This window comes from Calonectris borealis, chromosome W, assembly GCF_964195595.1.
Source record: "Calonectris borealis chromosome W, bCalBor7.hap1.2, whole genome shotgun sequence".
NCBI lineage: Eukaryota > Metazoa > Chordata > Aves > Procellariiformes > Procellariidae > Calonectris > Calonectris borealis.
Window position 1 is genome coordinate 53,340,303 of NC_134351.1, and position 16,369 is coordinate 53,356,671.

The window sequence follows — 16,369 nt, forward strand, 5'->3', positions numbered from 1 at the left end:
ATTCCAAAGAGACACAACTTACCACACTGTGCTGGGCCCTGGCCAGTATCTATCAAACACTGCTTGATATTATGCAGCACCCTCAGGAGAAGAGAGGGTCTCTGGATCTGAAAACATACCAACAGACACCATGGCTAAACCAGACACTATATCAGTTGCCCCTGTAACTAAAAAGAAACAATGGAAGCAGAAGTCAACTTGTTTAGTAAGGGATGAAGAAGCTTCTCCTAAGAGGGAGCAGGAGAAAGAATCAGAAGAGGCAGCCTGTTCTGCAGCAGAGCAGTCACAAGAACAGGAGGAGGAAGAGACTGAAATCATAAATGAGACAGAAACCACCTGATCCCTATCCCTAAGTGAGCTGCGAGACATGCGAAAAGATTTTAGCTGTCAACCAGGCGAGCTAATTCTCAGCTGGTTACTCCAATGCTGGGATACTGGGGCCAGTAGTCAGGAATAAGAGGGTAAGGAAGCCCGGCAGCTGGTATCCCTTGCTAAGGATAAGGCCATTGACAAAGGGATTGGAAAAAGGGCAGGAGTCCCCAGTCTTTGGCAGCAACTCCTGTCAAGTGTGAAGGACAGGTATCCCTTCAAGGAAGAACTTGCAAATTCCCGAAGCAAATGGACCACCATTGAGGGAGGTATCTAGTATCTGAGGGAATTAGCCATGGTGGAGGTGATCTATAACAACCCGGATGACGACCAGGCATCCAAAGACCCGGATGAAATCTGGTGTACATGGTCCATGTGGCAAAAGTTTATACGAAGTGCACCGACGTCATATGCCAACACCCTGGCAATAATGAGCTCGACAGACACGGAGGCACCAACTATGGATGGACTGGCCAGACAACTCTGAGAATATGAAGATAATCTCGCTTCCTCCCTGTGGGCCTGTGTCTTGGCTGTGGAGAAACTGACCCAAAAATTGTCCAAGCAATCCGAGAAGGATAGGTTTTCCTCACCCACACCAACCAAGGTCTCAGCTATTAAGAATCAGCCGCCTTCTGTTCAAGGGAGAGGGTACCGGTGGTGCACACCACGTGCAACCCTGTGGTTCTTCCTGTGTGACCAGGGGGAAGACATGAGGAAGTGGGATGGTGAACCTACCTGGAGACTAGAAGCTCGGGTACAGGATCTACAAGGAAAAACAACAGCCAAAAGGCATCCATTCAGGAAAATTACTGCTCCAGTGTCTGTTGGGCAGAGTAGAAGGGCTGATCGTACTTTTGACCCTGATGAAGGGACTTCTGTTTTGCAGTTACAAAATTCAAGTAATGAAGACTCCGACCAGGAACAGAGGCGCCCTGCCTTTGGCCAGGCGGAGGAAAGGGACAACCGGGTTTACTGGACTGTGTGGATTCGATGGCCTGGCACATCAGAGCCACAGGAGTATAAAGCTCTAGTGGACACCAGTGCACAGTGTACTCCAATACCATCAGATTACAAAGGGGCAGAATCCATCTGGATTTCTGGAGTGACAGGGGGATCCCAAGAGTTAACTGTATTGGAGGCCGAAGGGAGCCTAACTGTGAATAAGTGGCAAAAGCACCCCATTATGACTGGCCCAGAAGCTCCGTGCATCCTTGGCATAGACTACCTCAGGAGAGGGTATTTCAGGGACCCAAAAGGGTACCAGTGGGCTTTTGGTATAGCTGCCTTGAGTACGGAGAAGATTAAACAGCTGTCTACCTTGCCCGGTCTCTCGGAGGATCCTTCTGTTGTGGGGTTGCTGCGGGTTAAAGAACAGCAGGTGCCAATTGCTACCGTGACATTGCACCGGCGACAATATCGCACCAACCGAGACTCCCTGCTTCCCATCCATGAGCTGATCCAGCGACTGGAGAGCCAAGAAGTGATCAGCAAGACTCATTCCCCTTTAATAGTCCCATATGGCCAGTGAAAAAATCAGACAGCAGAGAAATCAGAAAAACAGAGAGCAGAGGCTAACAGTGGACTATCGAGGCCTGAACGAAGTCACGCCGCTGCTGAGTGCTGCCGTACCAAACATGCTAGAACTCCAATACGAACTGGAGTCAAAGGCCACCAAATGGTATGCAACAACTGATATTGCTAACGTGTTTGTCTCGATCCCTTTGGCAGCAGAGTGCAGGCCACAGTTTGCTTTCACTTGGAGGGGCGTCCAGTACACCTGGAACCGACTGCCCCAGGGGTGGAAACACAGCCCTACCATTTGCCATGGACTTCTCCACACCACACTGGAACAAGGTGAGGCTCCTGAACACCTGCAATACATTGATGACATCATCGTGTGGGGCAACACAGCAGAAGTGTTTGAGAAGGGGAGAAGAATAATCCAGATTCTTTTGAAAGCTGGTTTTGACATAAAACAAAGCAAGGTCAAAGGACCTGCCCAGGAGATCCAGTTTTTAGGAATAAAATGGCAAGATGGACATCTTCGGATCCCAATGGATGTGATCAACAAAATAACAGCCATGTCTCCACCAACTAGCAAAAAGGAAACACAAGCTTTCTTAGGCGTTGTGGGTTTTTGGAGAATGCATATTCCAGATTACAGTCAGATCGTAAGCCCTCTCTGTCAAGTGACTCGGAAGAAGAACGACTTCAAATGGGGCCCTGAGCAATGACAAGCCTTTGAACAAATTAAACAGAAGATAGTTCAGGCAGTAGCCCTTGGGCCAGTCCGGGCAGGACAAGATGTGAAGAATGTGCTCTACACCCACTGGAGTCGGGGATACAGAGGATCCGAGGCCCGCTACACTCCAACTGAGAAGGAGATATTGGCAGCATATGAAGGGGTTCGAGCTGCTTCGGAAGTGGTTGGCACTGAAGCACAGCTCCTCCTGGCACCCCGACTGCCGGTGCTGGGCTGGATGTTCAAAGGGAGGGTCCCCTCTACACATCATGCAACCGATGCTACGTGGAGTAAGTGGGTTGCGCTGATCACACAGTGGGCTTGAATGCGAAACCCTGACCTCCCAGGAATTCTGGAAGTGATCATGAACTGGCCAAAGGGCCGAAAGTTCGGAGTGTCACCAGAGGAGGTGACGCGTGCTGAAGAGGCCCCACCATATAACAAACTACCAGAAAACGAGAAGCAATATGCCCTGTTCACTGATGGGTCCTGTCATCTTGTGGGGAAGCATCGGACGTGGAAAGCTACTGTATGGAGTCCTATACGACAAGTCGCAGAAACTGCTGAAGGAGAAGGTGAATTGAGCCAGTTTGTAGAGGTGAAAGCCATCCAGCTGGCCTTGGACATTGCCGAACGAGAAAAATGGCCAGTCCTTTATCTCTATACTGACTCATGGATGGTGGCAAATGCCCTGTGGGGGTGGTTGCAGCAATGGAAGCAGAACAACTGGCAGCGCAGAGGTAAACCCATCTGGGCTGCTGCACTGTGGCAAGATATCGCTGCCCAGGTAGAGAACCTGGTTGTAAAAGTACGTCACGTAGATGCTCACGTACCCAAGAGTCGGGCCAGTGAAGAACACCAAAACAACCAGCAGGTGGACCAGGCTGCTAAGACTGAAGTGGCTCAGGTGGATCTGGACTGGCAACATAAGGGTGAATTTTTTATGGCCTGGTGGGCCCATGACACATCAGAACATTTAGGAAGGGATGCAACATATAGATGGGCTCATGATCTAGGGGTGGACTTGATTATTGATGCCATTGCACAGGTTATCCATGAATGTAAAACGTGCGCCATAATCAAACAAGCCAAGCAGCTAAAGCCTTTTTGGTATAGAGGACGATGGCTGAAATATCAATATGGGGAAGCCTGGCAGACTGATTATATCACACTCCCACAAACCCACCATGGCAAGCACCATGTGCTTACAATGGTGGAAGTGACTACTGGATGGTTGGAAACATACCCTGTGCTCCATGCCACTGCCCGGAATACTATCCTGGGCCTTGAAAAGCAAGTCCTATGGCGACATGGCACCCCAGAAAGAATTGAGTCAGACAACAGGACTGATTTCCGAAACACCCTCATAGACACCTGGGCCAAAGAGCACGGCATTGAGTGGGTCTATCACATCCCCTACCATGCACCAGCCTCCAGGAAAGCTCAACGATACAATGGACTGCTAAAGACTACGCTGAGAGCAATGGGTGGTGGGACATTCTAGCATTGGGAGACAAATTTAGCAGAAGTCCCTTGGCTAGTTAACACTAGAGGATCTGCCAGTCGACCTGGCCCTGCCCAATCAAAACCCCTGCGCACTGTGGAAGGAGATAAGGTTCCCGTAGTACATATAAGGAACTGGCTGGGAAAAACAGTCTGGGTTATTCCTTCCTCAGGAAAGGGCAAACCTATTTGTGGGATTGTTTTTGCTCAAGGACCTGGGTGCACTTGGTGGATAATGCAGAAGAATGGGGGAGTTCAATGTGTACCTCAAGGTGATTTAATCCTGGGTGAAAATAATCCATGATTTGAGTTGTATGGTGGCAGCATTACATGATGCTGTATGTCACCACTGCTGTGGCTCCCATATGTCAAAGGTATTACAGCAGGAACCTCTTGCTGCTAGCCAAGCTAGAGGCAAGAGGAAGAGTTCACTGCAATGTTAAAACTTAAGGCCTAGTCCAAAGGGACCGGGGGGGAGAATGTAATGTATAGTTGTAACCCATGATTTGAGTTGCATGTTATAGGAATTACTGTAGCAGGAACCACCTGAACCAATGGAGGACAAGCCTCACAAGCAGTGCAAGTGCAGCAGTGACCCGACCTGAGCTGGCTTTGGTGCCCAATAACTCCACGCAACACACCACCTCTCCTGTCCTGAGTGACCACCATAACAGATGGAGCCCAGAGTCATGGACTAAATGAACTCAATGGACATTTTGTGGACATTTATGGATATTTTACAGACATTTCACAGGGGTGGACCAAAGACTAAGGGAATGATATCTGTGTATTATATCAAAGGATGGGAAGGGGAGTGGTGGTTAATGAGGATGTATTGGATAGTGTGAGACCTGAGCATGACGTAAATGGTATGGAATAAGGGGTGGAGAATGTGCTGGTTTTGGCTGGGATAGAGTTAATTTTCTTCATAGTAGCTAGTATAGGGCTATGTTTTGGATTTGTGCTGGAAACAGCGTTGATAATACAGGGATGTTTTAGTTATTGCTGAGCAGTGCTTACACAGAGTCAAGGCCTTTTCTGCTTCTCACGCTGCCCCACCAACGAATAGGCTGGGGGTGCACAAGAAGTTGGGAGGGGACACAGCTGGGACAGCTGACCCCAGCTGACCAAAGGGATATTCTATACCATATAACATCATGCTCAGCAGTAAAACTAGGGGGAAGGTTGGCAGGGGGGCCGCTGCTTGGGGACTGGCTGGGCATCGGTCGGTTGGTGGTGAGCAATTGTTTTCATTTGCATCACTTGTCTTTCTTGGGTTTTATTTTTCTCTCTCTTTGTTATTTTCCTTTTCATTACAATTTTTATTATTATCATTATCGTTATCATTATTATTATACTATATTTTCAATTATTAAACTTTCCTTATCTCAACCCACGAGTTTTCTCACTTTTACACTTCCGATTCTCTCCCCCATCCCACTGGGAGGGGGGAGTGAGCGAGTGGCTGTGTGGCACTTAGTTGCCGGCTGGGGTTAAACCACGACAGTCCTCGAGGCAGAGAGATCTCTTACCAACTGCAGATCTTTGTAAGTGACCAATATCACGCATAACCTTGTATTGTAGTGCACTAAGATTCTGTATTGGTAACTTTGATTTTGTCTTGGTAACTTTGATTCTCTATTGGTAACTTTGAATCTTTGTTATATCCTTTGTGCAGTAAGTAATAGAGTGAACCTTGCCATTGAACTTTTTAAAGTTTCAATAAAACCGCTTTTGCAGATACCTTTGGTGGTCATTCTTTAAGTGGTCTTTATCGTCTGTCCACAACACTGGTACTCCCTGCTCCTGACCCCTGTTAATGTGGTTAGCATAATAATGCCATTTTATAAGGCAAACGGCCATTCTCTGTGACCGAGCTGGTCACATATTAGTCCCCTTTCCCCTCCTTATCAGGCCCTGAAGGTCCTGCACACCAAGTAGATGAACCAAACAGATTTCTTCTTCCCCTCCCTGTTGGCCTCAAGGTTCCTGGGCATCAGGCTGACTACTCCCCTCCTTACCAGCCTTGAAAGTCCCAGGCACCCGGCCAACCAGGCCGTGGTGATGACCCCATTACAGAACAGGGAAGCTTAACAGCACACAGAGCACTGTCTATAAAATCAAGCAGTTACAAGTCCTAAGTGGGAACTTGGACCAGAACTGCTGCTGGACAGTGAAACCCATGATGCTCTGGTGGCCAGGGATGCCTCCACTGTCATCTGCTTCCTCTGAGGACTGAGTGACTTGTATTCTTTTGTGTGTTTTCGAATCTAGATTATGATTGTTATATTGATACAGCAAGCCAAGTATTAAGATTTGACCCGATCTGCAGAGGGTCCAGGTAATTAGAAACCATAAGCTAAGCTGTACTATAAAATTCTGTGCTATGCTACTTATAAAATTGTACTACGCTGATTCTGCTTGTAGAAATCCTGTGCTATTCTGATCATAAATTTTATGCTATGCTAATCATAAAATCCTGTTTAAAAAAAAAATAAAGCTTTAGTTGTAACTACAAATTAGTGCCATCATCATTCTGCCATGGATCCCCAAAAGAACCTGTCTGTCCCCTTAGTGTCAGGTGACACTTCCCTGTTCCTTGGGAGAGATGGTGCAGTCAAGGAGACAAGTTGGTCAGGTTAGCATAGTGGTTCCTGCTGTGCTATGCTGTAGTGATCCTGTACATTGAGGAGTTAGTGATCCACATAACGGTTAATCTGAGTAGATGTAAGCCTGTCCTGCACATACAGCGTGGCCTTCATGCCTGTGTTGTGTTGTGCATATTCCTTGGCCGCAGGATAAACTCAGCCAGCTCATTGTAACAGAGGAGCCTGCAGGCAGCTCCCACTTGGTATCGGTGATTACACCACCTGCATTGCCTTGCCTTTATCTAAAAGTGCAGCAAGAAGTTCTCATGCGAACATCCTTTAGGAATAGAGTTGTTTTCTTGTAAGAAATATAATAGCTCGAAAGACCAAGAAGGAGGAACTTCTATGCACGGACGGAATCTGCACAGTGTGCAGTGAGAAAATCCATCTGGGGTCCATCCAATACTGCACAAACGTGGGGTGCCCAGCATTTGAAGGGACGTAAGATTTACTCACCTTTCTTACTGAGATCCAAAAATAACCCTTCTCTCTCTCACCCCCACCCCCACATCCCGGTGCAGAACATATGCGTAGTTCTCTCCAGTTCCCTGGGTTCCCCAGAGGTTGTGATGTAGTAGGTACAGTAACTGTTGTCAGAAAAGCGGATTCGTGCCCGACGTGCAAGTAACCAATTCCACACGCTCAGGAGAGATATTGTTTTATTCAGGCCTGGGTGCTTGGTGGACTTGCCACAAATCAAGCACACCTGGTCTAGTCACCTTTCTGCTTATATCCATGCTTCTCATACATATTTTAAATTTCTCTTTTACATATTCATTACATTTCCAAGAGCTAATTATAATATTACATCATCCTAGACACATGCGCACTAAAGTCTTTAGGGTCTCCTTGAGGGTCTCGGGTGGTCTCTGGTGGTCGGCAGGGTAGTGAACTCTTCATGAACCCATTCCTTTCTTTCCTTATAAGGTCGAGGTTTGTCTCCGAGCCATGTCTGGACCACGTTCATTTATGGTTCTTAATTTCAAGGTTAATCATTACTAGGGTCTAACAATGCTACACACCTGCAAACACAATACCTGCTAGTTACCTAACTCCTAAGCAACAAGTCTTCATTGTTTAGAATTAAAGAAGTGAGCAGTATGGAATAATAGGTACTGTAACAGACTGTATCTACTGCATCAGGTGAGCGACTCAACGGTGCAACGCTAAGGTAAATGAGATATTGTTCTGGGGTATAAAATTGTGCATGCATTTGGTAAGGAATTGTGGCCACAGGTAAAGAGGTATATTCATATGCGTTTGACAGTGACGACTGGAGTATATGAAGTTGTAGGCACCAGGGGTAAACCGGTATATTCATATGCGTTTGACAGTGACGACTGGAGTATATGAAGTTGTGGTTAAGAACGTTCTTTTTAGGTAAAGGTATGGGAGCTCAACCATCAAAAGTAACACCTTGTTCCCCCTTAGGATGCATCATTAAACACTGGGGAAAATTTGGGGGTGATCCTTTGAGAAAGGATAAATTAATTGAATATTGTACTAAATGGTGGCCAATGTATAAATTAGAAGATGAGGAAAAATGGCCAGAATTGGGAACCCTGCAATATAATACTATTTTACAATTAATGTTATTTTGTAGAAGACAAGGAAAATAGGATGAGGTACCTTATGTAGATTTGCTTTTTTTCTTTGAGAAATGATCATGAAATTCGGAAAAAAAAATGTAAACTTTTAGGTTTAGATTCTAATGTGATGATGATGATGATGGAAAATAAGGAACCAAAAGTGCACTGTTGTTCTGCATGTAGCATAGGAAAATGATGTTTAAAACTAGGAGAAGAAGAGGAGGATACACAAATGTTAGTACCACCAAGTAAAAATGAAACTTCTGAAACCGAAGCAAGAGGAAGCAATACTTTTAGTCCGATAGCTGGCAGGACTAGAACCCAGCAAGGGTCTGTATTGTTAGCACCCCTTCGCCAGGCAGTGGGCCCAAGGGGGGAGCCAGTATTTGTGAAAGTACCATTTACAACTTCTGATTTAATGAATTGAAAAGAGTTAGCAGGATCATATAGAGAGAATCCTGAAAAGGTGTATAGATCTTTTTGAACAATTATTGAAAATCACAATCCAGATTGGCAAGATATTCAAATTCTTTTGAATAATTTGTTTACTCCTGAAGAAAAGAGGGTAGTATTAGAGAAAAAGCAAATATGGAAAATGAGAGAATAAATGCAAGAGAAGGTCCTGCTCATTTTATGCCAACTCAAGACCCAAATTGGAATCCTAATAGTAATGATGGGAAATTGATGATTAAACAGTATCAACAATTAATTTTGTATGGAGTAAAGAATGGAATATCCCGCCCAAAAAATTTGGCAAAATTGACTCAAATAATTCAAGGAAAAACAGAGGACCCATCCACCTTTTATGAACGATTATGTGAGGCAGCTAGGAAATGGACAGACTTGGATCCTGAGAGTGATGAGAACAGAGCAATATTTACTACTTTGTTTGTAGGGCAAGCTGCTCCAGATATTCAAAAGAAATTGCAGAAAGTGGATGGGATTACAGGAATGACTATATCACAGTTAATTGAAATTGCTTATAAGGTATATAACAATAGGGAAGAGGAGGAAAAGAAAAATCAGGAAAAAGAAAAAATAAAAGACAGGAAACAAAAAGCTGCTATTCTAGCAGCTGCTTTTGTAAATGCCCAAGGATCAGCTGGAGGAAGAGGCAGAAGATATTTGAGAGGTAGAGGTAGAGGGTATTTGAGAGGAAAAGGTAGAGGAGGTAGAGATATGTTTAAACAATATACCCCATTAGGATTTAATCAATGTGCTGTATGCAAGAAACAGGGACACTGGAAGAGTGAGTGTCCAGAGAACAAAGGAGCAGTCGTGACTCAGTCACAGCAGATACCACCTGAAGCTGATTTACTTATGATGGGAGGAGATTCTGAATGATGGGGACCGGGGGTAGAAAATGATATTTTCCCAGCTGAGCCCCTGGTTCCAGTAAAGCTGGGAGATGAAGTAGTCGATTTTTTAGTAGATACTGGAGCAAAATATTCTGTTATAAATACATGTAAAGGACCAATGAGTAAATTTAATGTAGCTATTGTTGGGGTCACGGGAAAGAAGGAGGTAAGGCCTTTTTTGAAACCTTTAAAATGTAAAATTGGAGGAAAAACATTGATGCATGAATTTTTATATATAGCGGAATGCACTATGCCTCTCTTAGGACGGGATTTATTGAATAAATTGGGAGTACAAATTAACTTTAAAAAAGGAAGAATCCAAGTTCATTTTCCTGAAGCTAATGCCTGGCAAGCCCAAGTTTATTTATTACAGACAAACACAGATGAATCTGAAGAAATTCCAGAAGAGATTAAAGATGCAGTTTACCCTTTTGTTTGGGTGACAGAGAAACCAGGAAGAGCGAAAAATGTGGAACCGGTAAAAGTTGAATTGAAAACAGGAGTTTGACCGGTAAGAAAGAAACAATATCCTATTAGTATAGAAGCCAGAAAAGGTTTGGAACAATAATAAATAATTTTCTTAAATATGGACTTTTAAGAGAATGTCAATCTGATTACAATACTCCTATCCTTCCAGTGAAAAAAAAAACCCACATAACCAAGGATATAGGTTGGTTCAAGATCTAAGAGCAATAAACCAGTTAGTGGTGGACATTCATCCAGTAGCCCCTAATCCATATACGCTGCTAACAACTATCAATGAATCAAATGCACATTTCTCAGTTTTAGATTTGAAAGATGCTTTCTTTTGTATACCTCTGGAAGAAAACAGCCAAAAGATTTTTGCCTTTGAAGGGGAAGATCCGTCGACTGGGAGGAGAACTCGGCTCTGCTGGACTGTGCTGCCACGAGGGTTTAAAAATAGCCCAACCATCTTTGGAGCAGCTCTGAATAAGGAACTGGAACAGTGGTCCGGTAAGGAAGATCAAATCACCCTCCTTCAGTATGTTGATGACATCCTATTGGGAGCAGATACTATTGAGATCTGCAAAGAGAAGACTGTTAGCCTCCTAAACTTTTTGGGAATGGCCGGGTATAGGGTGTCAGAGAAGAAAGCACAAATTGCGAAACAAACTGTAATTTATTTGGGATTTGAGATTTCCCAAGGACAATGAAGATTGGGAAATAATAGAAAAAAAGCCATTTGCAAGATGGCACCCCCTCAATCTACAATATCAAGCTCTGTTAGTGGAACAAGATGACATCATTTTGAAAGTAAGTGCAATTTTAAATCCTGCTTCCAAGTGAAAAAGAGAGTGATCCTAATCATGATTGTTTACAAGTTATCAAACAGGTATATGCCAGAAGGCCAGACCTGAAAGATGTCCCTCTCCAGACTCCAGATGAAGAATTATTTACTGATGAAGCAGCTTTGTTGTGAAAGGAGCAAGGAGGGCTGGCTATGCCGTGGTAACTTTAACCGAAGATCGAGAAGTAAAAGCATTACCTCCAAATACATCCACCCAGAAGGCAAAGATAACAGCTTTGACAAGAGCTTTAGATCTGGCTAAAGGTAAAAGAGTTAATATTTATACAGACTCTAAATATGCTTTTGGAGTTGTTCATGCCCATGGAGCAATATGGAAAGAGCGAGGACTTTTGTCTGCCAGTGGCTCACCTATGAAGTATGGAACAGAGATTTTAAATTTATTGAAAGCAGTACAAAAAAACCCCAAAGAAGTTACTGTGATTCATTGTAAAGCGCATCAAAGACGAGACTCAAAAGTAATACAAAGAAACTGAAAGGCAAATGAAGCTGCCAAGCATATAGCACTGAATACCACACCCCAAATTATCATGAAAAAAAAAAAAAAGTTGGCTGAACTATTACAGTGCAGAAAGAATGATCTAGGATGATGGATTACTTCACATGGACAATGTATAGTAACTCCCGAAATCATGAAGAAATTGATGGTCACAACCCATGCTGAGACACATATGGGAGCAGAAGCAATGGTCGAGTCGGTAAAATGATATGCAATAGGGACTAAAATGTTATTGATTGCTAAAAGTGTGAGTAATAAATGTGAGATTTGTCTTAGGAACAATCCAAAAATACAAATCCAACCCCCTCCCGGAGAGGTAAAGAGAAGCATAACTCCTGGTGAATATTGGCAAATAGATTTTTCAGAGTTACCGCGATGTAACCAATACCGATATCTATTGGTATTGGTAGATACCTTCTCTGGATGGCCGGAAGCTTTCCCGTGTCGAACCAACAAGGCAAAAGAGGTTGTGAAACATTTGTTGAAAGAAATAATTTCAAGGTTTGGAGTCCCTTTAGGAATGTCCTCTGATAGAGGCCCACATTTTGTAGCGGAGGTTATTAAAAATGTGAGGAACCAAATATTAAAGAAACAAATTCCTAAAATATATCCAGAAGCTCAGTGGAAATAGACTGAAGCTTTACCATTTGCCTTGTTAAGAATTAGGGTGACCCCGAAAGTTAGAGAAAAAGTAAGTTTATTTGAAATTTTTTATGGTAAACCTTATGATGTCAATCTAACAGGAAGATCTAAACAAATGCATGTAATAGGAGAAAAAAAGTGTTAACTGAGTATCTCTTGTCTTTGAGTAAAATATTAAGTTCTTTACACAAATATGTTCTTTTAAGGACACATTTACCCCTTGAATTTCTGGTACATTCATTCAGTCCAGGAGACCAAGTCTACCTGCGAACGTGGAAGGACGACTCCCTTGAAGAAAAGTGGAAAAGACCCTTCCAAGTGTTAATGACAACAAACACTGCTGTATACTTAGAAGGAATAGACTCTTAGATTCATTACACCAGAATAAAAAAAATATATCCTAGACTGTGGACATCTATACCTAAGGGACCATTGAAATTAACTTTAAGGAGTACTTGATGAGTTATCAGAGATGTTGTTAAATTATTTGTGATATTTAAAATATTTATTGTTAGAAAAAAAACCAAATTAATTAAGAAATTGTAGGTTTAGGAGTAGAAAATATAAAGCCTGTTGATATTAATTATGACGATCAGTAAAGCTGAATCCCAATTTCTATTGCCAAAATAAGATAGAAATTCCAAATTTAAATTGGCTTAGACAATTGTTCTTATTTGCAATACTGATCATCATCTTAGTTATAATTATTTGTTGTATGATTTAATGTATGTCTTTTTGTAGACCAAATGCTTATAAATAAATGATGTGAGACTCATGATGCTCAACATCATAAGTCTCAAAGGGGGGAATTGATGTAGTAGGTACAGTATCTACTATTCCATGCTGCTTGCTTCTGTAATTCTACTGTTCGCTTCTGTAATTCTAAACAATGAAGACTTGTTGCTTAGAAGTCAGGTAACTAGCAGGTGTTGTGTTTGCAGGTGTGTAGAATTGTAACTAGTATAAATTGTGTATCCTGGAAGCATCGTTAGGCTCTAGTGAAGAATAACCTTGGAAACTATAAACAAACGTGGTCCAAGCATGGCTCAGGGACAAATTGCGACCCTAGAAGGTAAAGAGGAAATAAGTTCATGAAGAGTTCACTACCCTGACGACCACCAGAGACCACCCGAGACCCTCAAGGAGACCCTAAAGGCTTTAGTGCGCATGTGTTTAAGATGATGTAATATTATAATGAGTTCTTGGAAATGTAATGAATATGTAAAAGAGAAATTTAAAATATGTATGAGAAGCATGGATATAAACAGAAAGGTGACTAGACCAGGTGTGCTTGATTTGTGGCAAGTCCACCGAGCACCCAGGCCTGAATAAAACAATATCTCTCCTGAGCATGTGGAATTGGTTACTTGCACGCCGGGCACGAATCCGCTTTTCGGACAACAGTTGGACAGATGGTCCCAAATCCTGGTGCAGGGTTGTGGGCTCTCTTCAGTTCCCTGGGTTCCTTAGAGTCTCTCTTGCACTCTGTTTTGCTCCGTTCCCTCTAGTCTCCCTGTCATCCCACCCCGCCCCCAAGCCTCTCTCCAAAAATTCTTTTGTTTCCTTAGTTATAGAACTGGATAGAAAATACCTCCTTGGTGTCTGGTCTTTTCAGGTCGTGCTGTCATTTTCCAATTTGCTGTTGGTGTGCGCAATCTGCTTGTTCAGGACACTTCTGGACACATTTACACTTGATAGTCAACAGGCTGCTTGCATAGTGTACTGAGGCTGGCTGGGATGGAGTTAACTTTCTTCATAGCAGCCCATATGGTGCTGGTTTAGATTAGTTAATAAAAAAGTGCTGATAACTGTGGTGGGTTAACCTTGGCTGCAGGGGAATATCTGCTCCAGCACCTGGAGCACCTCCTCCCCCTCCTTCTCTGACCTTGGTGTTTGCACTGCTGTTTATCACTTTTTTTTTCCCCTCTCCTCCTCTGCCTGTCCAGTGTTTTTGCTGTTTCTTAAAGAACCTGGTCAGAGAGTATTGGACTCTGACACCGCAACATTCCAGATCCAAGCTCCAAGCAAGCAGCAAACCTTCCTAGATAGCAAGTCAAGTCAGCAGATGGGGACCTTCCATTCCCCACAGGAGGAATTCTCCTACTACTATCACTCACTGCTTCCTCCTGATGCTGCTGCATGTTTCAGGCTCAGCTGGCTCTGATGCTTCTTCAGACAGCTTTTCCAATCCCCTCATCTTCTACCAGAGCACTGAACCTGTTCTGCAGTTGCAGATCTGCAAGTGGAGAAGGAGTTATTCTCCTGTTGCCAGAAGTCACAAGCCTCTGGCCTTCCCTATCTTGGGAATCTCCATTTGCTACTCAGTCAAGCATAGACTCTGTCTGTTCCTCCTTCTGTGCAGTTGGGGGGTCCATCTCTTGTCTCTGCAGGTCAAGAAGATCCTATCAATCTTTTTCATCATTCTCAATGCTCTACAGTCTGCTGATCTCCTCTCACAGCTCCTTAACTTGTCAACATAGTTCATCAACCAGCACATGTCTCTTGCAGACAAGGATGCTGTCACCCTCTGCCTCAGCAAGAGGAACTAGGCTCTCCCCATAGCCTGAAACCTACATCTTCCCTATGGTTAAGTCAAGGCCTGTGAGGGCCCTGAGTGCACCAGCAGGCCTTAATGGCCCTGACCAGTCTCACCTGGGCTTCCATCCACACCCTCTCCCCATGGACTCAAGAATTCCATTTAAGCTCAGGCCTGGGCCTTCAGTTTTTGCTTGGGCTCTATTATAGAGGTCCCTATATTCAGTCCTGTTTCTAGGTCTTTTCCTGGGTGGACTTCAGACCTATGTTGTAGGTAGCTTATCTCATCAATGGGCCCTGTGTATGTATGTTGTAGCAGCTTGTCTTCAGTTGTGTCTTTGGCTCTGTCTTTTGGATGGACTTTAGATGTATGTAGCCTTGTTTCCAGTCCTGTCTCTAGCCCCATCTCCTTTTACTCATGGCTAGACTCCCTGGAGAGACCCTAGACCTAGTTCATTGCCTTGTCTAGGACTGTCAATGAACCCTGTTATCAGCAGCTGGCTCTGCCTGCTGTGTTCAGACCATGCCAGGACTACATCCTGTTGGTGAGGGGAACTGCCTGTACTGGGGTCACCCTCATCTTCTGGCTTGCCTTCCCTTAGGGAGCAGCTAGTCCTTGCTGCTCCCTGAGAACTAGCTCAGGCCTTGAGCTCGATGTAGTGAGGCCTGGCTTTTGGCTGTGTAGGGCCTTGCCCCCATGGTTCAACCTGAGTGATTGGTCTGGCTCTGATCTCCTTACAGTTCCTACTCCCTACCTAGTCCCAGGCTGTTGAGTGAAAACCCCTCCTTCCTCCCCACCCATCACCTGGCCTCCAGGACTCAACAGGACTCAGTCTAGGGCAGTCTGGGCCCTTTTCTCATGCCCTCCCCTGCTCAAGCCTATGGGGCTTCATCTGTGGAAGTCTGGGCCCTTCCCCACACAGTTCCTAGCGATGCCTGACCTCTGAGGCTCCATTGGGGGGGGGCTGGACCCATCCTCCCACCTAGCTTCAAGTCCCTGTCATGATTCTGACCTGGCTCCAAGTCAGCTGTGCCATGTCCCTGCCCTGGTTCTCTGTCCCCTGAAATACCCCTCTGACAGCCTACAGCAACTGCATCACTCTACAGCAAGTCCCCTCTGAACCCAGATCTCCGTAAGGTGTGAGGATGCACCTTTCTGGGAGGGGATGCAACAGTCAAGGCTGCTGTGTTCAGACACTGTGGGACTGCATTCCATTGGTGGGTGAGGTTGCTGCTTGTCCTGGGGTCACCCTCAGCTCCTGGCCTACTGTATTGGGTTTACATGGCAAGGTTTTGGTAGCAGGGGGGGCTCAAGGGTTGCTTCTGTGAGAAGACACCAGAAGCTGCCCCCATGTCAGACAGAGCCAGTTTCAGCCAGCTCCAAGACAGACCCACTGCTGATCAAAGCTGAACTAATCAGCGATGTTGGTAGCGCCTCTGTGATAACATATTTAAGAAAGGGTAAAAAATGCTGTGCAACAGCAGCTGGGAAAGAGGAGTGAGGAAAAATGTGAGAGAAACAACTATGAAGATACCAAGGTCAGAGAAGAAGGAGGGAGAGGACGTGCTCCAGGCACCGGAGCAGAAATTCCCCTGCAGCCCGTGGTGAAGACCATGGTGAGGCAGGCTGTCCCCCTGCAGCCCATGGAGGTCC